This window comes from Aythya fuligula, chromosome 4, assembly GCF_009819795.1.
Source record: "Aythya fuligula isolate bAytFul2 chromosome 4, bAytFul2.pri, whole genome shotgun sequence".
Lineage (NCBI taxonomy): Eukaryota > Metazoa > Chordata > Aves > Anseriformes > Anatidae > Aythya > Aythya fuligula.
In genome coordinates this window covers 12,386,544-12,413,148 of record NC_045562.1, presented here as the reverse complement: position 1 = coordinate 12,413,148, position 26,605 = coordinate 12,386,544, and positions in this window count along the sequence as shown.

Here is a 26,605-nt window from a genome sequence, read left to right as displayed (position 1 = left end):
TTCACTGCCCTAATGAATGAACATTACCTCTGAATCTCTTTTAGTCAAGTTTCTATAAATTATCATGTGGTTTCATTCAGGGTGATATCGGGTGCTTCAGTTTGGTATTCAAAGGAAAAAAACAAACAAACAAACAAACAAACAAAAAAAACACACAACTGAAATACTCTTTAAAAGGTATCCAAATAATGAATGGACTTTGGCCTTCCTTCAGTTATAGGCCATTTAGAAAACATCTTCACTTTTTCTTGGGCATTGTATTACAGAATCACAGAATAGTAGAAGTTAGAAGGGACCTCTGGAGATCAACTACAGTCCAACCCCCTCCTAAAGCAGAGGCAGCAAGTAGGTTGCCCAGGTCCACATCCAGCTGGGTTTTGAATATTTCCAAGGGTGGAGACTATTACAACCTTTCTGGGCAACCTGTACCAGTACTCAGTCAACCTGACAGTAAAAACATGTTTTCTTGTTTTCAGGTGGAATTTCATATGACTCGATCTGTGCACATTATTTCTTGTCCTGTCATGTGGCAGTCTATCCAGGGACTTATCAGGCAGAAAACAGAGGATGAAGACGCTGTCTTCATGGTAAGTTTTCCAATATCAGCTTGGATCCTGTTCCCTCATTCGTTTTTATCTGAGGTTTTGCCTTTTTGGTTAGAATAACATTTATACTTTTGTTTTAATGACTTCCAAAGTAGAGCACCCTCCTATGGGAGCAAAAGAAGCTGTTTTGCCTTGTGATTGTTTGTGTGACCTCAGTTGAGCTTAAGGCTCCTCTGAAAATATTAGGCAGTTTAGCCTCTGTTATCTGTAGTATGCTCTGGAGATCTCCTGGAGGTTTTTTTGTCTGTTCTTATCCTTGGCTACTGGAGGTAGATTAAAAGTCGGTATAGCTTTTTTATTTTCCTTTAAAAAACACTCAAAGACGTATACTTTTGCTTAACTCAGACATACAGGTTGTGTTTAAGAACAGAAACCTCAGGTTAGAAAACACAACAACAACAAGAACAACAAAATGCACCAGTGTTTTAAAAATGTGTGTATATATCCATGTGTCTGTGTACATGTGCGTTTGTGTTTTTCTACTCCTGGGCAAGCCACATGACTTTGGGATGCTTTGAATCCTAGCAGCTGCAAAGAAAATGGTTCTGTAATACAGATATTGCATGCTACATCTCTGTGCTCCTAGAATGCCATCATCTAAGGAGGGGCCAGAGGAATATGGTATTCAGGGATTCATTGTTTCTATTGTTTCATTTGGAAGCTGTTTTGTCTGCAATAGGAGCTCATGTACTAAATACATGTAAAATGAAAATGGGTATAACCTCATCAAGAGTAAAATAGTTTAAAATCAATGAAAACAAAGTAGTTCAGTATCATACATGGCAAAGGGGCAGGGGAAGGAAGTTTAAGCTCTATATATTTAAGATGTAGCATCCTGTAAATTTTAACTACTCCCAAAATACTATTACAAATGGCTAACTGGCACTCCTATGTAATTACTACACTAAATTATGTCTAAAAGACAAGTGGATTCCACTAAGAGTTCACACTCTTAGTGCTGGAGAGTTCAGATATTAATATATGGGAATTAAAAACAATAATAACTTTGCTCTAATTGGTCTTATTTCACATTAATTCCCACCATCTCTCTCCTGCTCCTGAACATACAAGCAGAATAATGTTGCAAAGCGCATTATAATGACCTTAAATAATTCCTCTATCTTCTGCAGGTCTCGTTCTTTCTGTACCTAACAACAGTGTTATGTCTGCTGCTAGCAGACACTTGAATAAGTTTTATTTCCTTAAAGGAAATAAATAAAGTTATGACAAGGATTTACAAATGCCTGGGGTAACTGACTCGCAGCAAACTGATTAGTCATAGCAGAGCACACACAGGCTTTATTTGTATAAGTTTTTCACAGTGAAACAAGAATTCCAGCAAGTTTTGTCTAAGTCTCCGCTATGGTTGTTTTTGCCCTTTTACCATTGTGTATCTTTTAGCATTGTAAACTGCTACCTGTGAACTCTCTGTGACTTGTTTGATTATGTTCACGTTAGTTTTTCTCTTGATATCTTCTGAAAGGTTTCTTTTTTCAATTATTCGCTGTGATGGTAGGCAGGATATTACAGCAACAAGAACGAATGTTGTCATATCAGACATATTTGATTTGTTTTTTTTTTGAGAGGGGTGTTTGATTTTGATCATATTTACGGAGCTGTGAAAAATCAGATGATACCTATCAGCACACAGGAGATCAGCATCTCTTCTGTAAGTCAGCAGTCGAATATAAAAAATACCAGTATTTACCACTGACAAAAACAACTCTAAGTGCGTGACCACTATGTTACATTTCTACTGTGTTGATAGCAAAGCTAAAGTTCTAGGTTAAAGTAAAAGTTTGCAAGAAACAGGGAATTTAAAACTTGCTGAGGGTGCGCTCAATCTCACTGTACATCACCAACAAAGATGTTAAACAGCTCTGGTCCCAGTACAGGCCTCTGAAGAGCAGCACTCATTACTGATCTCCTCTTGGATGTTAAGCCATTGCCTGCAACTCTTAAGTGAGAACATCCAGTCAATTCCTTACACACTGAGTTGTCCATCTGCCAAATCCATGTTTCTTCAATTTAGAGAGAAGGATATCGCGGGGGACAGTGTCGGATGCTTTGTGCAAGTCCAGGTAGATGATGTCAGTTGTTCTTCTGTTGTCTGCCACTGTTGTAATCCTGTCATAGAAGGCCACCAGATTTGTCAGGCCTTTAGTGAAAATCACAGAACCTCAGCCATTGTGTGATTCTGTGATGTGCACCAGCACCATCTGTAATGGTGTATGTCTTGTATCTGCATTTAGGTGTCAGAAACACAGTTTTGTGGCAAGCATGGATAACAGCAGTACCCACTGGTAAAAGTGCTAATGGCTCTGTCCTGCTGCTGTCTGTCCAGTGAGACTGGTTGTTGGTGTTGTTCCTTCAGTCCTGATTCTTCAGCTCAAACTGCAGCAACTTAAGCTTTTAGACTAGAAAGTATCCTTTCAGTCCCATGCGTGTTGACTAGTGTGGCATCCACCACATCAGGAAGTTAGCCTGCATTATACCATCTCTGCTGTCTCACAGCATCGAACCCTGTTTTTTCTGCCCAAGCTACAAGTGTAAAACTACGTGTAGTCTGTCTCAAAGACAACAAGGGGTTCTCAGCTTTATTGTTTTCTGTTATGTTAGAGGCCACAGGAAGGTACTTTGCTAAGAAAACTTTTTGAGAAAAACCTTGCCAAGGTTTTCTCCTGTTGTCTGAGAGGTGACTCACAGCCTGAGTCTGTCCTTTACCAAGGCAGCTGTCAGTTTGAAGTGTGACTATTATCATCTCCCTTCTGACTCTGTGCACTTCCAGATAAAATAATGGCCATTACAGGCAACTCTCCAGGTTGCTCTCACCCACAGTGCTTGTAACCCACACAGGAGAGGAGAGGAACGAGTATTCCAGGGCGATCTGGATTGGCTAGATCAGTGGGCCTCATCCGACAACATGACATTCAGTAAGGCTAAGTGCTGGATGCTACACTTAGACCTTAGCTCCATGCCATGATATAGACCTGGAAATAACGTCCAGCAGAAAAGGACCTGGGAGTGCTGGTCAACAGCTGACTGAACACGAGCCAGCAGTGTACCCACAAAGCCAACGACATCCTGGTTTGCATAAGAAATAGGGTGGCCAGCAAGCTGATTAGGCTGCTACAACCTCCAGTGTAGATACATTTTATCCTTCCACATTTCATTCCTATTAGCTAATCTTACTGTGGTAAATTACTTTGTAAAATGGTCTTAATTAAAGCAGAATAATTTTGGGTAGATCTCAAGCTTACTCTCTCTTTGGTCTGAATTTATCAGAAGAGTTTAGACCTGAACACAAATTAGAGAGGTTAACATGAGGGACTACATGTCCCCGTTCCTGTGGAATGGTACATATTTTGTCCCACTTACATAACCTTTAAAGTACACTCGTACTCATTCTCTTGAAATATATGGCAAAAACGTTTGATGTTAGTTTGAATTGACTTGAACAAGATAACTTAGTAAGAATCTTTCTGTCCTCTCCAGACAGGCATGATTTCAAAAATATTTATACCATGAGAAGAGGGAACACTTCTGTTAATACAACTGATTTCAGCAGCAAAGAATAGTTGTAAGAAAGTGAAAGTAATTGCTAGGAAGGAAACAGAGCAGGAAAGTGAAAGACATATGCCAGATAGATAGACAGGGACTCTTCATCTTTGAAAAGAGATGATTCTTTGTCTGGGTTTCAGCTGGGATAGAGCTGATTTTCCTCCTAGTAGCTGGTATGGTGCTGTGTTTGGGATTTAGGATGAGAATAATATTGGTAACACACTGTCTATAATCAGGCATTCCAGGTAAATAAAGAGTAACAGTGCATCGTTGCTTCTTGCACAAGAACGAAGACAGAGTTTGCAAACAGAGTTTGCTTGGGGACTAAACCTCAGAGTCACATATTCATCACAGGCTGCATTTTTACTCTTTTTGATTCATTTTATTTTTATTTTATGTAGGGGAAAGAATTACTTAATTCTTTTCAAGGAAAACCTTTCTTTCTGCACCAGAATCCTTGCATGTGCAGGAGCACCATAAGGCTCAGCTGTGCTCTGTCTTTCTATGTCCACTTTATTACAAATTCACAGGTGTGTAACTCTTGTTCTGCCTTCTGTAACAGTGGAATCACAGTAGAAACAAGGGTGAGGCAAAGACTAAGAGAAGGGTTTTGCCTTTGAACAACAGTGAGATCTGTGGCAATCTCTTCCTGTTTCCCCTCCACTCACTCCCTGCCCTCCCCCAGGTCTGCATGAGATCAATAATCAAGATTTTTATGGGCAGTGGGTATGAAATAATACTGTGTCCATGGTGAGATTCCAGGAGTCTCTGAAAGGTAATGGATAACACAGTTAATATCTCAGCCTTTGTTAAATAATTTATAGCCTATGAATTGTTCATTAATTAAATGATAGGGTTGCCATAATTAAAAGAATCAGCTGGTTGGAGAAAACAAAAAGATGACGTTGTTAAGGTTTAGTTCTTTCCCAAGTCCTTGAGATCTACTGGTCCTGGAAATGAATAGATGCAATACCTGTGATTTTAATAAGCTAGCAGCTGCTAGTCTTGCGAGGCCTGAAGGCAGTAGAGGGGAACAACCAGATGGCTTGAAGGAAATAACTCAGAAGAGCTAATTGTTGTCTGAGTTTACCCTGTAAGTAAGTCCCAGAGGCTAGAAGTAACATATTAATTGGAAAGACATCAGAACAAAATATTAGGAAAAAAAAAAAAAAGAGCAAACCCAGAAATACAGAATAATGACAAAAGAGGATAGAAACCTGTAGCAAATGACCAGAAAAGCTTGTGCCATTATTAGTTGGGTTGCATTGGGTTGTGATGCATTCTTGTGCTAGAGGGAAGCTGATACAACATTGGCATGTCAGAAAGAGGTGACAGTGAACTGTATGTGGCACACAAATTGTCTTGGGTTTATTGAACAAACTGTTCTAACAAGTCAAGTTAGTCTGTCGTTTTTGTGTTCTTTTCAGTGATCTCTGCCATATATTTGGGATTAAAGTACAAAATACCTCTTCAGTAAGCCTTGTGGGAAGAACAAGTCGCACAAAGTAAGATGTTATTAAATGGCCTTCCTAACCCAGTGGGAAGAAATTCCTTGTTCTGTTTTCCTGTCCTTGCTCACTCATGTGCAATATCCAGAATAAATGAGACTTATCTTTTGATTTCCATCCTCTTTCAGTCTGGGGTTGTGTTATTTCTGAGTTACTTGGTGAGTAAACAACCATTAAAAAAAAAATCTTCAATAGGGTGTCAAATCAGTGCTGTTCTACCACACTGGTAATTGGTGTAAAGCCATCATTACATTGTTTTACCAGTGTTCGTTACTGTTTTGTGGAGATGTAACATGGCTGTTCTGATAAGAGGAAGTAGGTGTAAGAATGGTTGTGTGTATTTTGTTGAGAATGATTTTATCACTCGGACTCCTAAGCATCATCATGAATGGAAATAAAGATATACCTCAGTAGTAAGTCCTTTTGCAAGGTTTGCATGTAGAAGGGGGCTCACAGTTACACAGTAGCCTACAAATGATAGGAGAACTGTTGTCTGTTCTTGTTAAATGAAGCTGTAGAGCAACTGACAAATCTATCAGTCCCTGTAAGGTCATGCATAATGTGGCAGAAAAAGTCAGTACATGATGCAGAGTCTGCTATTACCCATGTTACTACATGCTGCTCCCTGCCAGAAAAGTCTGTACCTTCTCAAAGAGGTTGGGAAGAAATCTAAATTATCATGGCTCACTAAAGCAGTGGAAAATAAACATAATTGATGTAGAGTAAGGATGCATAAAATCAGAGCCCGAGTAAAGTTCTTAAATCCATAGCTCTTGAGGTTTTAAGAGTCTAACTCATGGTGACATTATGAGAAACTAGGTTTGTAAATAGGGTAGCTGGTGGATTTGGGGTTGGTTAAGGAGCATACCTTCATTCTTACAAGATGTTACATGGTGGTGTTATAGTGAAAGGAGACTGTAACTATTCTAAACTGTCTTTCTCTGCATGAACACACCAGCTGTGCCTTAGAGGAATGTCATTTCTGCTTCTAAGGTGTAGCTGGCACTTAGGAGTGAAGTGTTATTTTAGAGCATGTATTTAGGAATGAATATGTGCGGGAAAGAGCATGACTCCATCCACCATCCCCAGGTCTGCCAGAAGCCTCCTGGGCTCACCAAATATGAATAAGATATAAAAACACTTTCAGTTTCAGAGTTCCACAGTATTGCTGTCATTTTTGGCTGTATTTTCTAATGGCCCTGCTTACACCACTGTGCCTTCCTGATACTGATTTCTTTCTTCACTTCTTACATTCTATTTGAAATCTGACACTGCATTATGTTAACAGACTGAAATTGCTGGAACATGGGTAAATATTTTGCTTTCCTTCCTAGTCTTGCTCAAGTGCTAATATGAGCCCTTGAACCTTGGTTTATTTTCCAGATTTCCATGTAAAGTTGCTATATTCTTTATGAAGAAAAAACAAGCCCTGTGAGTGGGGATAATTTCTCAGAGATCAATTTTTGAGACAACTGAGTATCGAACAAAAATGTTGCTTCATGTTAACCTTAAATTTGAAATGGGAACCATGGCTAGGCTCCCTTTTCTGTATATATTAAATAAAATAACAGATTTATATACACATAACTGCCCATTGCACCAAGGATTCTGCATAAAAATTTGTTTAGATGCCCATCTTTTCTGTTCAGTTTTTCCTTGGTTAATTTTGAGTAGTATTCGTAGTGCTATTGGTCAAGTCAAAATAAGGCCACTTATAATGAGGCCACTTGCTGCTACATACACTTACTGACTCACTCAGCCGTGGGGATGAAGAGAACAAATAGCAGTATAAAAAACCTCAATGGTCACTTTTTCAAGAATTTCAGATTTTATTTCAGAACTTCTTTTAAAACACCTGGTCTTTTTGTTTGCAACACTTTTCATTTCTGTAGCATCTTGCAAATTGAAATATTTCATTTCCATTCTTAAAAGGTTCCTGCTTGTGTTGTAATGAATCAGTTGGAGACTGATCCAGAAAATATGAAACACGTGTAGGGGTAGAACCATATAGAGACTTCTATGCCAAAAGAGCCAAGTTCTATTACTTTTTACTGCTGTATGCTGTTCAGTGAGGATCCATATAGGCTGTACAAAATTTATCAGAGGAAACGCTTTAACACAGGATTACCTTCCTTCTGGAAAGTAATTATCTACCACTCTTATCTCCTACTGAATTGATGCTGATAGTAAGTTGATGATGGGGCATGTAGTCCGTGACTTAGTTAATGAATTGGGTTCATTTATCTTAAATTTTCTTAGAGTAATGAGACAAGTTACCGCATGTTTTCCTGACGTAACCCTTGTCCCCCTCCATTCTGTTGGCTTCACCTTCCATATCATTTGTGTACCTCTAGTTTATAGTATTACTGTACGTATAGCAATCAGCACAGAGAAGCACAGATCCAGGAGGTGTGTTGCCATCATACCAATGATAGATTACCAGTGTATTTGTTGTTTTCTCTGAAGCTTTTGTAATCATCTTACAGCAGAATCTGTCTTGAAGAAACAGAGGCTGTTGCATTCAAGCAGCCTTGAGAATTTGGACTACAGAAGGGGAAAGACAAGGAGAGGCTTTCAGAGCCAATCCCCATAAGAGATGTCTATGCTGTTATCTTTTTAGGCACACAGCTGATGATGGAGTGGGTAAAAAAATACATTCTATCCTATAACCAAAACTACATGCAGCATTTATTATTACATAACTGTCAGCACAGCAAAAGAAACAGATTGCAAATATAAATGGTAGACTTTGGTGGCTGGCGTGCTATTGCAGGTAAACAGGGTGGTGTATAACCAGCCACATCAAAACTTGATACTTCTTTCTTAAATCACTTTGCATCACATTGTGTGCTTTTATCAATGTATATTTAAGCAGTGTTCATTGTGTCTTGCTCTAATAGCCCTACAATAGATTAAGAAATAGCAATGATAGATATCTAACTTCGTGTAGCCAACTAATGGGGACTGAACAAAGGAGGCTCAAAGTATGAATTGGCCTCCCATAGGCCAGTGAGAATCACTTAATGACCTTCATCAGCAGAGGAATATTTTGATGATAGGTTGGAGTTTGTCACTAATCACCTCATTTACCGTGTGCCTTAGCATAGTTTCCAGGAGCATCTGCTCCATGACTTACCCAGGCACAGAGGTGAGACTGACTGGCCCAGGTCTTTCTTTTTTCCCCCTTATTAATAATGGGGGTTATTTTTCCAGTCAGTAGGAACTTCACCAGACTGCCACAACTTCTCAAATACAGTGACTAGTGGCTCTGCAGCTATACCTGCCAGTTCCCCCAGGACCCATGGATATGTCTCTTCAGGTCCCATGGCTGTGTTTCTTAGAAAATGAAGCTTTTGAATGCTTGGATGATGTCTCTGTGCTCCTCCCAGCCTGGTCTTCAAAGCTGGCACTGACATACCCCCATCCCATGACTGGTCTGATCATAATGGATATGAGACAGCTCTCAAGAGCTGTCTTGGTCACTGCAGATGACTTGAAGAAGGCCAGGAGCTGTCAGCCCCGTAAACTTCTGTGTTGTAGGTAGGCTCATGGTGAAAGCTTTTTGTAGTAAGGTCTAGAGATAAATTTTCAGTTGTGTGCAGAAGCCATCGTGTATCTTGTTCCATTATTTTCCCAAGGAAAATCCTGCCTTTTCTTCTCCTTGTACTTCCACTCTGTCTAGGGCAAAAACTAGATGGCTGTTGCTGTTATTTTAGAAGCAAATGAGAGCAGATGCAGCCAAAATATTAACCTTCTCAAATGTCAGCAGTGCACTGTAGTCTTTCTTTATGTTGCAGAAGTGGATGTGGTTTATTTTGTGTGCCAAAATGATTGAAGACATACTGGAATGCTTTTACTCACTCCAGAAGGATTTATGCCTATTGTATGCAGAAAAGATCTGAATGAGTATTTTGTAACTGCCAGTGTTTTGTTTTATTGTGTTGTGTGTTTGCTATTTAAACAACTTCCCCATCACTGAAATGGGAGGCTGGCTATGTAAGGGTTTTGCCTGCTCTTCTTTTGGGGAGATTGAGTGAGATCACAGCGAAAGCTGTGTCTTAATCTGGATTATTTTTGTATTCATCTGGAATTTGTCTTACTCCTCTCAAGGGGGGAGCTGCTTTATAACACTGAGGTTAACATTCAGTGGAGAACTATTGGAAAAGTTTCCCTCAAGTCTGAAAATATAATTTTTTAGTGCTACATTGGTCTTTTTTTTTTTCCCCCTTTTTATTCCTTACCTTAAAAGCCAGGTGTCTACATGTTGGGTTGTTTGCTTTGTATTACTCTCTCTACAAACTGAGATGAAAGTATTTTAGCCTCTGGTGTATTGTACTTGAAAAGGTCTACATTGTGATGTAGATAGTAACTTTCTACTTGGACGAGCTCAAATGAATTTTACAGTAAAATGTAGGTATATTATATTTTAAACCTGAATTCTATCACACAAATACTTCTTATGTTCAAAATCTCTAACATGCTTTTAAAAAAAAAAATCCTTTTTTATTTTATACATCTAACCAGAAGGATACATTTTAGAGCATCTGAATAAAACAAGCAGCACCGTCAGTGAGAATTTCAATAGAATAGACTTTAAACGTGTGTAAAAATTTCAATTTTTGTTTTCTTTACTTCTTCACAGATAAGTTGGCATATATTTGTGTTTGCTTCTTAGAAGCAGGTAGGCACTTGGTGTTTACTACATAGCCAACACCAAGGTTTTCCTGAAGTTTAGAGAAGAGCTCCTTCGTGTGTTCAGTGCCATAGTGAATGTTGGAATCATGTGAACAATCCATTTGCCTCTCAGCCATTACCCGGTTCAGCAATTAGCTTAGAAAACAGCATTGTCGTGTGAAATGACCCCAGTTGGAGTTATTCATCAGTCTTACGTTTCACCTAACCTCACTTGGCTACCACGGAGAATTGTCTACCAGTGCTCTGACCCTAATATACCAAACCACAAAGTCTTCTATAGGTAAAAAATAAGAGAATTTAACTTTTCAGGCATGCTTAGGGCTAATATGATGTGCGCTCTGACTGTACAGATACATTAGTGTCATTGACATAAGCACCATTAGCATTAAAAAGGAACAATTGTGCAAATTCATGGTCACGTTATCAATTTGTATCACCATCACAAGGTAGTTCTTTTCCTCAGAGCCTGAACTTCATCTCTGGTTTCCTTAGTTCTTGGGTGTGCAGTATTTGTAAAACTTGGATGATGGCAGTAAAATTAATTCACTTGTAAAATAGACATTACTGGCAAGCAGGTGACCCCAACTGATCAATTGTTTTATTTTACACTAAGACTTAAATTAAGATTTCATACTCACTGATTTATTATTTTTATAGCCTGTGTAAAATTTCACTGCTGACTGGGAATTTCTTGGTATAATAGACTTTTTCTTCATTGAAAAATTATGATATGTTGCATGGGAACAGGTCAGGTTTTTGACAAAATTCTCATTTTTTGAATGATTAGAAAATACTCAGAGATTAATTAAACACTGTTTTTAATATTATCAAGATGAAAATGGAAATCTTTTTAAAGTTTCTACAGATTTCTATTCCTTTGGTGCTCATTCATTTCTGTTTCAAAAGTAACAAAGGTCAAAATCAAAATGAAGTGTCTTAAAATTCTCAAAATAAAATGTTTTGAGATTGTGAAAGTGCAACTTAAGTGTTTAGTTTAATTAATCAAAAAAATAATTCTTCCTTTTCATCCTGAGGATGGAAAACATTTTATAATGTAAAAAATGTTTCTCATCTGGGCAAACATTTATTTCACCAGGCTTGTTAAATTCCATATTCACTACTACCCAAATCTATCATATCTACCTTCTTTTTAAGTAGACAGAAAATGGTTTGAAATTTTCTTGTAGAAAAGGTATTTCATAATGGAGTATTATATTTTTTTGTTGTTGTTTCCTTTGACTACATAATTTCCACACATGCTGCTCTGAAAAATTAGAACAAAATACTTCCATTATCAGCTGCATTCTCATGCAGACTACAAGATGGCTATGGTTCACTGACTTCACTCAGTGTCCTCATTATTCTTTGTCACTTTTGATTAGGAAACTCTTCACTTCTAATAACTAAATAAAGTTGATTAGCTCTAATTGTGTAGTTAACTAGATTTTATCACATTCTAATGGGAATCGTGTACTCTGGGTTATTGGTTTGCCTGTCACAGGGATAGTGGCTCATATAAATACATGTATATAATTATACAATGTATGGGCCCAGCTCTGCTTTTGGGTATTGCAGTAGGTTTTCAAGGCTGTATGACACGTGAAGAAATAGAGCACCAAGGGGAAATGAAATCAAATGGTTTTACATTTCCAGTGACATGAAGAAAAGATTACCCTTGTTTTGCTCATACTGAAAAGTAATCATTCTCTATCGAGGATCAAAAATTATCATCATAATAATGAAACCTTGCAATTGCTTAAAATACTTTTAATTTATTACATGTATTTGTCATGTTATTGACAATCATTACCTTGAATTATGCTACTGGCCATCCTTACAGTTTTGTGAAATAATAAACTGATTTAAAGCCACAACAATAAAAAATGATAGGCATTACCATCCTTTTAAGGAACAACCATATAAAAGGAACAAAAAGAGCTTTTCCTAAAGCTTCTAGAAAGCAAGGGGTGTCATTCAGGACAGGTCATACTTTAATTTCTGTTGGGAAAAGGGAACGATGGATCATTTAGGAGACATTTCTTCTCAGAAAGAGCAGTCAGGCATTGGGACGGGTTGCCCAAGGAGGTGGTGGAGTCACCATCCCTGGGGGTGTTCAAGGAAAGGTTGGACGTGGTTCTTGGGGACATGGTTTAGTGGGTGACAGTGGTGGTAGGGGGATGGTTGGACCAGATGATCTTGGAGGGCTTGTCCAGCCTTAGTGATTCTACGATTCTATGATCCTTAAAGTGGTGGAAGGTGTGGACGTGCTCAGTGTAGGTCAGACAGGTGTTATGCCACTCAAGCCAACAGGTGTTGAACCAGGTGCAGATAATATGGAGATCTTCTGTGTCGAGGGAGCTTCACTTTTGTTCTCTTCTGGGGAGTGTGGTTCACTTAGAGTCTGTGTAGTTCACAGTAGCAAGAAAGAACGAAAACCGTGAGTATGAGGGATTGTGTGATCTTTTCTACCTTTCCTGTGTACATTAATGTAGGAGGACAGTTTAGCCACCTCTACAGTGGACTTGCCAGCCCCAGGCTAATTAACCACTGAACAAAAGTGGATGTGAGTTGGGAGTCTCCATAGGGTAGCAATGATTCTCTTGAATAAATGGATGGCTCCGTAAATTTAATTCAGTGATAAGAAAGCCATAGCACAGTTCTATGACAGAGGACCTTTACTACGGCCCTTTACGTCTGAAAGTTTTGCACCTACGGTTGGTTTTCCTGTGTCCCAAAGATACCATCGGCTTACCAGTAAAATCATAAGGTCAAATAGGACTCATTGTTCTGTGTAGGGCCTTATACAGGCAAAGAAGGCAGTGGTTGCAATGTGCTGTTTTCCACTGAGTAGCTCTGAACCACACATATAGAGGAGGGCTTCATTAGGACAGGACTAGATCTCGTCTGAAGTAAGACTTTTAAGTGCCTACAGCACGGATCCCAGCTGGGTCTGCAGTGCCAACAACATCCACGTACTGACCTACACTTGCTAGACTTCCTTACTTGCTAATGCAGAGAGTCTGACTTTACAGGACCGTGAAGTCAGCATCTCCTTTAGGAGTGCTGTAATTAGTAATTTGCATAATCAGGACAAAGGAGTATCAATCAATTTGTGAAAGCTTTCAGTAGGATGCTAACAGTTCCCCTTCTCAGGACTCAGGAGACTGACTGTAACAAAAACAAACAAACAAACAAACAAAAGTAAACTAAAAACACCTTTAAGAGTGTTTTTATAAGGGGAATTCTGATTTCATCAATGCAAGTATCTTGCTGTGTAGAAGAGTGAGTCATCTGGGGAGCTGATGTCAGACAGAGGTAGGAACAGGACAACAACTGAGATGATGACTAAATTATGCCCTGTGACACTGAAATGGCCTCTGAGTGCCTTTCTGAGGGAACTGACTGGCTTCTTGCTGCTGTGAACACCCTTTGCCCCCGTTCAGTTTCATTGAGATAACTGTTGACTTCAAGGAAACCAGGGTTTCATCCTTTTTTTTTTGAAATAATTTCTCTCCTTTTTTGAACGTCAGAGTCTTGACCTCAGTTCCATCATCAAATTCAGCCATTCAGAGGATTCAAATCCAGATCTCTTTTTTTGTACTGAAGTCTGCCTACAAGCGTGTCCTTATACATAGGAGTTGTTCCTTAGAGACACAATCTAATCAAAATATATCTAATAAACAAAAAAAAGAAGGATTAAGAATAAAAATACTAAGTGCCAAGTTGCTTATTTTTGCCAAACGTATCTCTAAAATATTTTCTTTTTCAAACATTTATGTTATGTGGATTTTGTAATTCTCTCAAAATACATGTTTAATAATATCACATGATGTGTATATAATATAAGTAGGACATGGAAAATACATCAGGAAGAAAATATAGATAGGGTAATAAGAACATTTTACTTATTCCCTTCACAACATTTGTAAGATGTGTCACTGTCATATCATCTTGTAAGGGTCAAATAAGAGAACATACACTCTTTTTTTTGGCATTCCTGGAGTTCTTGCTGCCAAAATGAACAACTAAATTTAGAAATTTCTCTGGAAGGTTTTATATATATATCTATGTGTGTGTATATAAATATATATATATATAAATTGATTTGTAAATTGTCAATTACACTTCCTCACACTATTGGAAAACAATGAGCCTCATGGAACAGATACAAACCATGCTGATCTCTCTAAAAGTTTACCCTGCACTACATCATGTTTACAGCACATTTATTCAGACACAGAAACTTTAAGAATTGCTCTTATATGGAGTTCCTCATGTTGGAAATATGGAACCCTGCAATACGTTTATTATTCCCTTGTCACACTCAGTGGAAGCATGGCCATGTCAAAATCTTAAGATGGGTGCTCGTTGCCTTGGAACCAGCATGTAGGCTGTGCCCTATTGATTCAGAGATTCCCTGCATTTCAGGGACCCTGCTGTCATGATGCTACATGGAGATATGGCATGTTATATGGAGGGCATGACATGTTTATAAAGTAATGCAAGATAATATGATGGCAACATTTGGAGGCATTAATTACTGTACTATCTGTATGACTGTCTCTTTCTCTCACCATCCTTCCATCCATTCCCTGCTTCTCCATGCACAGTCAGCTCACTTCCACCATCATTACAAACCCCATAATTAAAATTACAGGTTAAAATACAAAGTTGCTCAGGGAGGCAGAAAAAATGAATGACACCATGTTTCCTGCAGGCTTATCACCTCTGCATCCTAAACACCTTCCTTCACTACAGCTACCACACCTTTTTCTGGTAGCAGTACAGCTCCCCATCAGTTAGACACAGCATTGTTGGATGCTCTGGAGCTCAGCAGCTGCTGCCAACAAAACACAACATGCTGTCTTCGTGCTTTTCACCCCCATGGTGTTATTTACACATAAATTCTTTCCTCTGCTTGATCATGAAGCATGTTCATAACTTAATTACATTTAAAATTGAAACTTCACATTAAAACTTAATCAGAAATGACAAAGAATATTATATCCTTATGGAGCCAGGCTAATAAACAATTCCAATATTTACCTGTTCTGTATTTCAGAAAACAGAAAAGAAGGTAAAATAAGGTCTGTTGAAATTCAGGAACAGTTTCATGGAATTGGGTAGAAATAAAAGTTAATTTTCATGCTGTAATACCTCTTTAATATGTGCCAAGGTATCTCTTTCAATTCTCATGAAAGCTTTTGCTGTCACAATTCGCAGAAAACTCTGCAGTATCTTATGTTTTCAGGCTTTCAGCAGAGTAAGTGTCTAGACTATGCAGATTTTTGCAAATATTAACTGTGGAGTCAGCTTGATGGTTTGTGGATTATTTAAAAAGAAGAAAAAATAAAAGAAAAACAAAGGTCTCAGGAACATAAATGATTCGGCTATAATGTAGGTTGTAAGGTTGTATGGCATGATGTTGCCACATTTACTGTTATGGGTTTCATTATGTAAGTCTGAAAGCCAGCCTTCCTCACCCATAACTTTACAAATCCTGGCTCTCATTCCTTGACCTCAGTGTTTATTCCAGAACAAATTCCTAAAAGAAATTTGGATTTTCAATTCACTGCATTAAAGCCAGTTGCCGTCAGATGTTAGCAATGTCACTAATCTGAAAATAGGAATTGGTCAGTGTGGTGTCTGTGCATGTGCATCTATCTGCATGTGTTACTACACATGGGAGAGTTGCTGGGTTGGGTTAAATGCTGAAGGTGCACTGTTAGTGCACCACGTTGCTGCATTTGTTGATTGGGTTTACAGTGTGCCTGGGCTATCTGATAGATTGATTTTCCATGGATAAACTTCCAGGGGAAGTCTAAGCTGTATATACTTAACAGATTCGGCTAAGGGACATTTTATTCCTCATACAATGTACAATGGAAAGGCAACAAAAATTATGTGGTAGTATAGTTCAAAGAATTAAGGAAAAACTCCAAGATGGAAGTTGATTATGCCTGCTTTTTAGAGGTGGAGATGTGTCAGTCTGCCTTCCATCACAACTGCAAGTAATGCTTCACAGCAGGAAGCTCTGCATCTTTTCTACAGCTGCACAGAAGTATGCAGACACCTCCTTGGGACAGAAACATTTATCATTGCAGTGTTCAAAGTCATACCCAAATAATAGTACTGCCTGTTACCTGTCATCAGGCATGGCAATAAGATGGGTTATCTCACTGTTTACTATTTTCTCTCCTAGTATTTTTTTATGCTGCTGGCATCGTATTGTGTTCCCTTTTGAAGAAGCTCATCAAAGCTAACCTGACAAAACTCCCTCTGAAGCCTCTCTGTATGAACAGAGAGAGCAGGAGTGGTGCCAGCATTTTCCCCTAACATATTTCACTCTAAGAAAAGAGGAAGGTGACTCACTGCAGAGAGCAGCTCTTGTTATTTTGACAGTTCTGCCTGGGCAGCTCCTTAAATTATTATTAAACTCCATGAACAATGATATAGGATATGAGAATTCTTCAGTTAACACTTTTGTGACATCATAACTTTAGCCAATTTGTGTAATAAAAACATCCTTTGTGCTGAGAAATTCCCTGAAAACCTGTTCCTTTCAGTGAAGCCTTCTGTTAATTAGAACCATTATTAAAGCTTTCTCTTTATCTGACCTAGGATGTTTATTTCTCTCTCCCATTCCCACTGCCTCATCTTCTCTGCAGAAATGTTTATTTATTAGATTTAATCAGTTAGGTCACAGGTGAAGTGACAATGTAGCTTCTCTTAAAAATATTCAGAGATAATAACATCTAATAGCACTCAGTGATTTAATGAATAAAGTGTCACCAAAATAAATAAATAAATAAATAAAATAAAAAGAGAGAAGAGAAGGAAAAAAGGTAACAAACAAAATATCTTCAGTACAAGACTTCAATTATAAATATTCAAGGTGTTCATATTGAAAAGTCCTGTACATAAAGGGCAGAGCAGGGGAGTGGGGCAGGTTGGGGGTGGAGACACTATTTTAACTGCCATTACAGGGAAATAAATACTTAATTTTAGGAGTTTTACTCTATTGGCATCTGGCCAGATTCAAATGCTTTGTTGCTTTAACTTCTGCATAGTTGCTTAGACCAATGCAAGAGGAATCATAAGCAGCATCGCAGCATCAAATCAAACCAGGGGTGAAAGTTTGCTTGGTGCTGGTGGAAATTGTTACACAAAGTGCGAATTATTTCACACAGGCCTTTGATCATGAATGGGGAAACAAACAAACAAACAAAAAATAGTCTGGTCTGTTCACCGTATCCACTCAGCTGTGTCTCAGACTTTGTCTGCTAAACTCCTGTAACAAAATCATAACTATGGCTACATTAATGGGAAAGTTTCATAAACTCATCAAAAAGTGAGATTTGCTTGTGGAACAGTTCCACAGCAGCTGATCCAAATACCTCGTTCATTGCTTCAGATCACTTAATGCCAGAAGAGACCATTCTTCATTTGATCTGCGTAATCAAGACATCAGACTTTCTCTGTGGAGTCCTTTAATTTTCAGAAATGGAGGCTATTTTAAAACTGGATTTAAGAGCTCCTGGGATGGTGAACTCAGCACTCTTGTTGCAACAGTTGACTTATGTATCCTTGGTAATAGACAGTAGAGAAAATAGAAAGAAAACCTCTAGATAGCATCATACTTCCACATTTAATTCACTGAACCAGTGTGGGATGAAGATGATAGTTACACAGTATTTTGCTGGTTCCAATGTTACTAGCATGTTTGACCCAAGTACTTAACAGCATAGGCAGAAGTGATGAGATTCTGTCAGTTTTGCAGCTCCTACTTAGTTCCAGTATCAATAGTTATTTTGTTAATAGAAGATTTCCCAAAGGCTTTGCCAAATAGTTTGCCTTGAATGGCGAAACCTATAAGCAGCTTTATTTAAATAAAAGCGGGCATAATAAGTTAAGTAAAAAAAATCAAAGAAACTGAATAGTTTAAGTAGATGTATAAAAACACTGTGACAGAAAATCAAACTTTGACTTCCTGCCTTTGCTTTCATATTGATTTCAAGGAAAGCAGCAGTAGTGTTTTTTTCCCAGCTTTCTTGCTTATAAATTCTGTATTTTCCTTAGTGATAAAACCTTGCTCCATTGAAAACAGGGTAGTTTTATGTATGGCAAATTTAAACCTGCAGAGATAAATGGGCAGTTCCTTCCAGCATAGAATCATAGAGTCATTAAGGTTGGAAAAGCCCTCCATGATCATCTGATCCAACCCTCACTCCACCACCACTGTCACCCACTAAACCCTGTCCCCAAGCACCACGTCCAACCTTTCCTTGAACACCCCCAGGGACGGTGACTCCACCACCTCCCTGGGCAACCCGTCCCAATGCCTGACTGCTCTTTCTGAGCAGAAATGTCTCCTCATTTCCAACCTGAACCTCCCCCAAAGCTGAACACAGTGCTCGAGGTGCGGCCTCACCAGAGCAGAGCACAGGGGGACGATCACCTCCCTGCTCCTGCTGGCTGCACCATTCCTGACACAAGCCAGGATGCCGCTGGCCTTCTTGGCCACCTGGGCACACTGCTGGCTCGTGTTCAGGTGAGCATAACATTTAATTTGGGAGCTCACATTTTCTGTGTTAACATAACTGATCCAAAGTCATTCTGCCAAAGAATAACTGTCTCTGATGGACAGGAGAACATGTACACTTCACCTGTAATGCTTACATCAAAGACAATATTTACAAAGCACAAAACTGAAATGACTCACCAGTGAACATCCGAGCCTTGTGTCAATCTGCAGTCAGTAGGTGTAGTGGTCCTGAGATGGAAGAGATGAGAGATTGTTAATGTCCTTTTTGGTAAGAAGGAGAGCATCCAAAAGGTTCACATGGACAGGAACAAATGTGCAATCGGTCTTAGTTCCCTAAAGAACTAGAATTGCACCCAGAAATATACATAAAATTAAGCCCCCTTCTCTTCTGTCTTGTTACTTCATCTCTGAATACTTTGTTGGCCCATTTACAATAGTGACAGGCAGCTTTGATTAAGACATTACACTTGAAGTTGTTCTAATTATTGGCTTCTAATTACTGGATTTTTTTCCCTGGTACCTTCCTTTTGTGTGTGTGTGTGTGTTTGATTGTTTCCTGAAATGTATTCTAATAACACAACCCTGCTATAAAATCAGTGTTGGCCTGCTAAGTAGTTTTTTGTATTAATTGTAAAAGGGTGGTTGTCCTACAGGCTCACTCTTCAGCAATCATGTCAACTGTTTTGCCATTAGTACATGCATTGTGATGGGTGAGGGTTCTCCCTCACACAAATGGGGAAGACTTCAGGCAGCCTAGTCATACACCTCTTTGTAGAGGCCTGCAGACATTTCTATTTTCTCTGCAACCACTACTCTTACTGTAACTACTGCTACCATTGCTTCTTTGTAGCTACAGGTAATAACTGTCAAGAACGAGCATGGAATCCCCATTTCTGTACCTACAAAAACAAACAAACAAACAAACAAAACCCAGCAGGAAACAGCCTTGCTATCATAAAAACATGTTTCAAATAATATTAACAATCTCTTCGGGCAACCTGTGCCGGTGCCTCACCACCCTCTAAGTGAAAAATTTCCTCCTAACCTCTAACATCTTTTAGTTTGAAACCATTCCCCCTTGTCTTATCATTACCTGATTAAGTAAGAAGTTGCTGTCTTTTTTATAAGCCCCCATTATGTATCAAAAAGCTGCAGTGAGGCCACCCTGGAGCCTTCTCTTCTTCAGGCTGAACAGCCCCAGCTCTCTCAGCCTTTCCTCACAGGAGAGCGACTTCCCAACTCTTTCTCTTCAGGGCTGCTCTCAATGAGTTCTTCTCCCAGCCTGTACTCCTGTCTGGGTTTGCCCTGACCCAGGATTCACACAGTTGTGTGAATAAAGCTCTCCCTCCTCTAGAGACATATATAACTGCTCAAACATCTTAATTTATTTTCCTTCTGGAATAGTTACGTTTGATTTATGATGTTCCAGTGAGGAGTAGTGAACATGTGATGAGGAATATCTAGGATGTGACATCTACGGATTATCTGTGAGTAAATTTAAATGATGGACAGAAATTCTTTCTGGGGAAATGGAGGTTCCAAAATAGCTAAAAGAGCAAAATACAAACTATTAAATTGTGGTGAGGTTCATGTTGCTAAATCACAAAGGAATAATACATTTCTACAATTATAGATAGTAACTTTTTTTCCAACTTTTTGTTCTACTTTTAATTATAAAATTTCTCGAATGTGGAGATGAAGTACAGTGATCATCAATTTACTTTTGACTTCTGAACATTTTACAGACTGAATGTAATCTGAGCATTTTAAAGCTTTTCCTTTGGAACATGTTATCATTAAAATATCTTCTGTGGAGTCTGCTTTTATCAGGGAAATTATAGGGGCTATCATCCATCTGGCATTTCACAACTTGTGACCCTATGTTGCTCCATTCAGAATTAGCAGGAAGAATTTGCAGGTATTATTTAAGGTAGTTCCTTAAGGCAAGTTGCTGTTTGATCAGATAGATTAAGCATATAGCCAGATAAAAAGAAATTGCAGTCAAGTTAAAATAACAAAATATGTCTCTTAAAAATTCAGTAGTGTGCACACCATACAGTACTGGCTGTCTGCTTTCTAATTACCCTAGAAGAAACAATAAAATTTGAGTACAATTTGGTTTTGTGAAGGCTTTGTGAAGGTGTACAAAGAGAAAAACTTTTGACTATTTTCATAGCATATAATGAGGTCATCTGCATTGAAGACGAGATGGCCTCTACTCTTTTCTGAGATCTTCAGCATTTTGTTTTGTTTTTGTAACTGAGTTACAAACCTATCTCAATAGCTTTTCACTCAATAATCTTGTCCCCTTAGATTGCTTTCTCCAGCCATCTGCTGAAACTTTGTGCTGCTTGACCTTGAAGAAATATGTATCTATAATTTCCATACCCTTGACACCTTGAAAGTCAGTCAAAATCCTGCACATTTCCTTATTAATTTTTCCATTATTGAATTTAGCACGCTTAGCCCCACACCCTATGCAAGTCATACAGCATGCTGTCTGGAAAAGTACAATTCACACCTGAGTGGCAATTTGCATTTGTGGGTGAATAAAATGGGAGATTTTGCCTCTGTGGCGTACAGTAGGACAAACTCTTAGATTAAAGTATTTTGCTACATGAACATAAATGTCCACTACTTAAAAATGTCAATGATGCAATCAAAACTGCTTTCTGGTTATGTGACCAAAATATAGAGGTGCAGCATAAGTATATCAAATCACATAACCTTTGGCAATTCTATTTTATAAATAAGCATTTAATGGAAAGTGAGTTCCATTATGGTATGAAGTTTAACCTTGCAACTCTGACTTCTGCATACAGTGAAACATGAATTGTAGTGTCATTTTATTTCTCATTATCAGGTTGCCAAGTTATAAAGTATTATCATTACAGCCTCTGAAGTGAGCTGGTGTTTTATGCGAAACCATGAAGAAACTTCTACTCGTGAAGCTCAACATATAGCTTTTATTTTCTGCCTTCTCTTAAATGTTCTTAGAAAATGTCAGAACAAATACAGTACTGCCATCTAATATACATATTGGCCCCTAGTCCACCTGTTCCCACCTAGAATGGGAAACCTTTTCGGATTAAGTTAAGTATACAGTGCCATGTGGGAGGTGCAAAGCAGGATTTTAGTAACTGGTGATGAATAGGAGGCAGCTGCAGGAGCAGCAAACAAACTCCAAGGAATAGGGATCCTGTTTACATGCAAACGCCTAATTAATTAATTAATTAGTAGGAATGCAGATGAAAAACTCAGAAAATTTATTATTTATATAAAAGATCTTCAAGGAAATTGTCAGCAACTCTTGAGTGTTTGATGCCTCTGTATATGGGCAACTGAGTATTGTGTATAGCTACGTGTATTTTAATACCCTTAACGCATGAACTGATCTTTCTGATCACATCAGTACACTTCAGTATAATTTGTTGAGACAGACACAAAAACATGCTTGATTACAAAGAATGCATTGAAGACTCAATAATTGACTACTGAGTCTAGAATTATCCAAAAGGAGATCATAAAACAGCATGATGCGATATGCTAAGTGATTGCAAGGATGTTCGAGGAGGTAACTTTTAAATGACTTCGTTATCCCTCTAGGCCAATTCTGCCATCTTTACTCATGCTGGAGAGTGTTTTATTCCACTAATAGCCCATATCTGATCAGTGGGACTCTGCAAAATAAGACGCAACTCAGTGTGAACCAACATGACAAAATGGGTCCATGCTTTACTGGGTGTATATGTTTTATTAAGCAATTTGTAGTTGCTTGGGGAAATGATTTATTAGTGCTGACTTTCTGGTAGCAAAAAAAATACAAATTAAACTTAAGTGTGTTTTTCAAGAACATATTTCTACCACTGGGACATTTCTGCACCATGAGCAATAGGAACAAAAGTGTGAACAAAAAAAAAAAAAAGAAGGGATACCTTGCACACCACGAATGTTAGGCACATGCAGTCCTAACTTTGGGGTCCAGCATTCCTCTCACACAGTGTTTGGGCAGGACTTAGCTCAGGGCATGATCTGGGCTGTAATGAACACACTGTGGCCTGTAGCTGCCCACTTCAAAATGCTGAGCTCAGAGATTTGCCTGAAGCTTCACTGTGCTCTTAGGCTTGAGCCCATCATTCAGAGCTGTTGGATTTGATGGCAATGGGAGCCATAGAAGAAATGGAGATAAACAGACTGCATTAAGAGAATACGCTTATAAAACGATGCCTTTATTCCTCCCTTAGCCAAGAGTTTCATTTCCAGTTATCAGGTAGAATTTATGCTGTTTCATGAAGACTGAGAAGCAACAATTCAGCTATATAGCTATAGACACCTGCACCTACTTTAAATTCCCTAGGTGTTTCTACGTGGTGTCCAGCAGCCCTTTCAGAGTCTGTAAGTCTCCCTGAAGCCTTGTTCACAGCTGCTGTCTTGTGAAGACATCTTGATAACCAAAAAGATGATTGAAATGATGCTACAAACCCATGTTTATATTCACTCTCAAAATTCCCTGACTTTGCTGTACAGACCTCAGCTATCTCTCATTCCTCAAGATACCTTTGTCTCCTCTGAAAGTCATCTAAGTCCGAACTGTTTCTTTGACCTTTTATGTAAAAGATTTGAGTCATCCTGTCAGGAGGTGAGACCAGCACAGTGCAAGTTCTTATCATGTGAGTGGTGCTGCAGCTGGTGAGCGAGCACCTTGCCAAAGAGGACAGTTTACAATCTGTGTGTAGGCCACTGTTTATTAGACAGCTCAGACTAATGTACAAACCCGAGCACGTTCTGATTTGCTCCTAAATAATTTGCGCAGAGGATACATGCTAAACTTGATGAATAGAAAGAGACTGGATTCTGTGCTAAGCTTAATAAAGTAGCTAATTCGCTGTCAATGTTTTGACCAGTGCTATTGTAAAGTATTGCTGAGATTTTCTCTGGGCTAATATGTACCCACTGGAGAGATGTCATGTAGATAATTCAAATTACCTGCTTTTATTACAGAAGATCTTGAGAACAGTTTACTGACAGTGCCCTGCCAGCCATTTGAACAATGGGTGCCAGCTGAAGCCAGCTATTTAGAATGAAGGTCAGCCCTGAAAAGGCATAATTAACCTGCTGAGCTATAAGCATGTCACCAAGGCTCACCCCCCCGCCTCTGCTGCATAGAGAAATGAGACCTGAAAAAGATCTTTAAGCATCATTAAGTCCAATTACATTCTAAGTAGGACAGACTGTTAAAAGACTCTCTTACTCAAGCTTTTTACCGCTTAGCTCCTCTGCACGAGGATGTGTTATGTTCCATTTCTCCAGCTCCCTAGCAGGATGTTTTGAAACATGGGAAGAACAGCAAAGGTTGTTCTGCATAATACATGGTCGTATCGGTACTATAAATATTTTAAATGATGTTTACATTAGTAAGTAATCTGAATAATTAAAAACGATGCAAGTTTAAACTCTTTAGAAGCAATAACTTTGCATGTACGCTTTGTGAGAGATATTTTCATTCTTTATTTATTAAGCGGTAACAATTAAACTCAGCAAAATTTAGTTAGAAAGTAAAAGAGCTGGTCTACAGCCATTTTGCTCTAAAGCAGTTTGAACATGGTGACCTAGCTTAGCTTTTACATGAAAGTGAACTTGCATAAACACTCCCTGTCAGTGGTAGCCAACAGAAATGTGGATTGAGCTATTACCTGTGGTGGACCAAAATTTGAAGTAGTTCCATAACCCCGGGGTGTGGAAGATAATACTACTGTAAGCAGACTCTTAGATTTATAAGGTGGCTTCAGACATCAGCATGGGTGTCCTGATTTTGGCTGGGATAGAGTTAATTTTCCCCCTAGCATCTGGTGTGGTGCTGTGTTTTGAAGTTAGGATGAGAATAATGCCAATAACGCACTGATGTTTGTGTTGTTGCAGAGCAGTGCTTACACTATGCCAAGGTCTCTTCTGAACTCTGCCAGAAAGGAGGCTGGGGGTGCATGAAAAGCTGTGAGGGGACAACTGACCCAAATTGTCCAAAGGGACATTCTATAGCGCCATTTAATATCAGGATGGACAATAAAAACTGTGGGGAGTTGGCCAGAGGGGCTGCCATTACATGGGGTCTGACTGGGTATCAGTGAGCTGGTGAGCACTGCATTTGGCTTCATTGCCTTTATTTATCCTTTTTGTTGTTATTGCTTTTGTTTGTTTGTTTCTCCTTTTCTTTCTTTCTTTCTTTTTTTTTTCTTTTCATTCTTCTTAAACTGTCTGTATCTCAACCCATAAGCTCTTGTACTTGTACACACAGCTGTGTGGTGTTAGCTGCCTGATGGGTTAAACCGCAACTGGCCTTATGGCATCCAACACGGGGCTCAAAGGATTGAGATAATGACAGATCTGACCCGAGCATGTGAGAACTAATTTGTTATAAGCACTGTATTTGTATAATAGCTGCCAGTCACCATTTTATTTGTTCACAGTGTTGATTTATTTGCTCTCAAGGTTGTTTTTTCTTAACCTCTTTCTTTTTATCACCTCTGGGGGCTGGCCTAAGCTTGTTGATGGTTTTGTCAGTTTGTATATAGCATGTGCTCATGCTACACAACTGTGAACTTAATCTGGTTAAGTAATGCCCAGGGAGGTGGCGTCAGCATCCCTGGTGAATCCCTTGTCCATTGGAGAGGTCTTCCTTTTAACCTTCCAGTCTGGGCACTCTATACTAACCACTTGGTGTTACTCAACCAGTAGAAAGTCTGCTGCAGTGCAGTTTCTACTTGTGTCTCAATTGATACCCTTGGTAGTGGCTGTGGTATTCCATTAAACTCCTTCTCAAACCGGGAAGTTGGAGTTCAGGTAACTTTGTCTATACTTAAGCACATGCATAGTTTTAATTATGTGGATGAAACCAGTGATCTTAATGGGATTAAAAATGGAAGAGGATGTTTTGTAGCTGACAAGTATGTTACAAAGGAGAAGCTAATTTTAGAATTTGTTTGGGAAAGCAAGTAATTCTGTCGTATGGGTATGACAAACTCTAATTAGTAACTGTAAGGAATTAGAGGAGATTTGGAGAATAATAGTTCGCACATTGTTCATACTTTAAATAACAATTTGATCTGAGCATAATTATAAATAAGCTTTTGCTTCTTACTAATTTTCTACTTGATTACTAAAGCTATTGTTCAAGTGCAGAACAGAAAGAAACTATTAGAAATGGTTATACTCTGCAAATGAGGACAGAAATTATAAAGGAAATGTATATTAATGAATAAAAGGACATTGATCTATATGAAAAAAAAAACAAAAGTGCCCGAATGAGGTGAAATTGTGCTCATTGCTTTCGTCCATAACCAGGAATAAGAAAGTGAATCAATTAGCACCTATTGATGTGTTTGCAAATTTCTTTTTCATTTGTCTGATTTGGATATTATTTTTCATCTATAATACTTGCTAAAATAGATTATTTGCAAATCTCTCCTTTGGGCTTGGTAATTGCAAATTATGTAAAAGTCCTTAATATATAAGTAATAAACTTCTAGCACAAAAGAAATTAAATATGCTCTAAATCCAAAGAAGAGGGTTTAGTTTTCTCTTTTCTTACAGACTTTGAAGATAAACCTTTAAAGTAGTTCATGAGTCATGAAATTTCTCATTCTCATGGCTGCATGAGTGGAGCCAGTCCCAAATGGCTGGTCCCTCCATGTTAA